Here is a 2,713-nt window from a genome sequence, read left to right as displayed (position 1 = left end):
GTTATGTTTATGCATGTGCCTGTTTGTTTGAACATTCGGGGACGAATGTTCTTAAAGGGGGGGAAGAATGTAATACCCGGCTAGATTCCGGCATCGGAATCCCTACCTCCCGGCAGAATCTCCATTGGAATCTGGGATTTTGATGATGCCAGAGTCTTCTTGTAGGGTAAAAGGTGTTTTCTAAAATGTTTTTACTGATTTCATGGTTTTAAATGAAAAAGATTTGAGTTTTGAAAAGAAAAGACCAAGGAGGCATTTGCCAGGTTCGGCCACCGAACATGCATGAGTTTAGGGGGCACGTTAGGCTGCCGAAGGTGGTTCAACAGGCCACCTATAAAGAGCCTTCAGATCGGAAATGGGCGAGTTTTCTCCCCATTCTCGAGCTCAGGTGAGTTTAGGTCCTCCTTTGGTCATTTTCATGTTTTTCTCTACCCACCCTTCAAGTTTTCATGAGATCTACCCTTGTTTTGAAGATTTGAAACCCAAATAGAAGTTTTGGAGCTTGGAGGCTTTTGGAGCTTGGATCCTCCACACCTCCGAGTTAGGGATCACACCACCCCTCGATCTTCAAGAGGTAAGTGTAGATCCTTGCTTCCCTACTATTTTTAATGAAGTTTTAGTAAGTTTAATGATGTTTTGATGGTTGAGTATGGGTAGATATGCATGTAGGGTTTATGTGGGTTTTATGCCCAATGCATGTTTATGTGATGTTATGTTGAAAGTTTAAGTTAGTTTATACATGTGGGAGAGTGTATGCATGATTGGGAAAGAGCAAGTGAGATTATGGGGTGTTTTGATGATTTTGGCCTATGTGGGTCATAAGCTATCTATGCATGCTTTGGATGTTGTTTTTGGAGTTTAAATCTAGTTGTTAAGCTCCTTTATGCATGACTAAGGGTTTATGCATGGTTTTGAGAAGTTTATGCATGTTTTATAAGGTTGGATGCTTGTTTTGGGGGTTTGGGAGGCTAGTATGCACAAGGGCTGAGTTCTGGAGGAACTCAGGTTCGGCCGCCGAAGGTGGTTTCGGCCGCCGAACCTGCCTATGGATGCTTAGATTGGCCGCCAAACATTGCCCCCGAAAGTTGTGTTTCAGAGTTGAAGCAGACTTTCGGCCGCCGAAGGTGATGTTCGGCCGCCGAAAGTGCATGACTTTCGTCTCTGGAGAAAGGGTTCGGCCGCCGAAGGCGCTCTCGAACCTGCATGACTTTCGTCTCTGGAAGGGACCTTCGGCAGCCGAAAGTGCCCTGTCCAGCCTTTTCATGAGTGTTCTGTATGCATGTTTCCTTGATGCTTTAAGGGGTTTTTGGGGAGTTGTTTATGAGTCGTTTAGGGTGTGTTTGGCACCTCACTAGAGTCCACCTGTGTAGGATCAGACTCGAGGAACCGAGGTGTTTAGCAGTGTCAGCCGTTTCAGAGTCGGCCCAGAGCTAGTCAGAGGTGAGTGGAACTAAACCTAATGCTTTAAATTAAGAAATTAAATGTTTTTAGAGCATGATCCATGCATCATGAAATGCCATGATATGTATTAGGTTGTTTTGCATTAGAATCCACGAATATGATGCATTGCATAATATGTTGTTGATGTGGATGGATATTGGATGATCCTTAGCCCTCAGTATGAGATGAGATAATATGATATGAGATGACATGGTATGATATAGAAAGCTCAGGTGTGGCCTAATCACCCCTGGCATCATGTATATGTAAGGAAAGACCATGTGTGGCCTAATCGCCCCTGGCATAGTTGGACATGTTATGATATGAGTTATGTAAGCGAATACTAGGGCTAATGGTGACAAGTTCATCCTTGATGTGATATGTTTGTGATGTGATGCATTCCATGATGGCATACTTGTAAATGAACTGTTCTGCTAGTGTGGTTTCCGCTCACTGGGCTTTATAGCTCACCCCTCTCCCCTAACCCCAGGTTTGCAGGGTCAGAGATAGTCAGAAGATCAGCAGGTTATGTCTATGGTCAGATTCATGTAATAGATTAGTAGTGGACATGATGTAAGGTAAAGATATGTAATGAAAGGTAAAATGTTATGATGTAAATCAATGTAATGTAATAGATAGAGTTGTGCTTTGTCCTAGAAGTGTGGTTAATCCCTTGTATATGGTCCTTATGTATGTCTTTAATGAGACAGGAAAACCAAGCTTATTTTATGTTGCCCCATTAGAGTTGATGATGAGAACTCTAGTGTTGGGGTTTATGATTATGAGTTTGTGCATGCACGGGTTAAGCTTGGTGTATGAAAGAAAGAAAAAGTTTACAAATTTTATGTTTTACAGTTTTTATGTTTATGTTTGATCATATTTGGGATTATACCAGATATACAGGATGTATGTTAGGCTTGCTACGGGTCCTGGCGGCCTTAAGCCGATCTGGATCCTAGCGCCGGTAGCGGTCCGATTTTCGGGTCGTTACATCCCCTCCATTGACAAACTAGTCGATGCCACTGCTGGACATGTTGATTATTCTCTAGTTGATTATCAAATGATGATATAGGGTTTAGACGCCGAAAAGACGACCTTTATCACTGATGAAGGAGTCCTCTGTTATAAAGCAATGCTTTTCGGTCTCAAGAATATAGGAGCCACATACCAACGTCTAGTGAATAAATTATTCAAAGAGCATATAGGGAAAATAATAAAGTATACATTGACGACATGATCATCAAAAGTAGGAAGGTGGAGGATCACGCAATAA

At 42.3% G+C, this 2,713-nt stretch overlaps 1 long non-coding RNA gene across 1 annotated transcript; it reads left to right on the top strand.

Moving 5' to 3' along the window:
• Positions 1-1,396: 1,396 nt before the first annotated feature.
• On the top strand, positions 1,397-2,261 carry LOC122721995. The gene is made up of 2 exons (XR_006348832.1): positions 1,397-1,440; positions 1,931-2,261. It is a non-coding gene; the product is annotated as an uncharacterized LOC122721995 (long non-coding RNA).
• The last annotated feature ends 452 nt before the right edge of the window (positions 2,262-2,713 follow it).

This window comes from Manihot esculenta, chromosome 15, assembly GCF_001659605.2.
Source record: "Manihot esculenta cultivar AM560-2 chromosome 15, M.esculenta_v8, whole genome shotgun sequence".
Classification (NCBI taxonomy): Eukaryota; Viridiplantae; Streptophyta; class Magnoliopsida; order Malpighiales; family Euphorbiaceae; genus Manihot; species Manihot esculenta.
The sequence above is the reverse complement of the archived record's forward strand: the minus strand, read 5'-3'. Positions and strand labels throughout refer to the sequence as shown.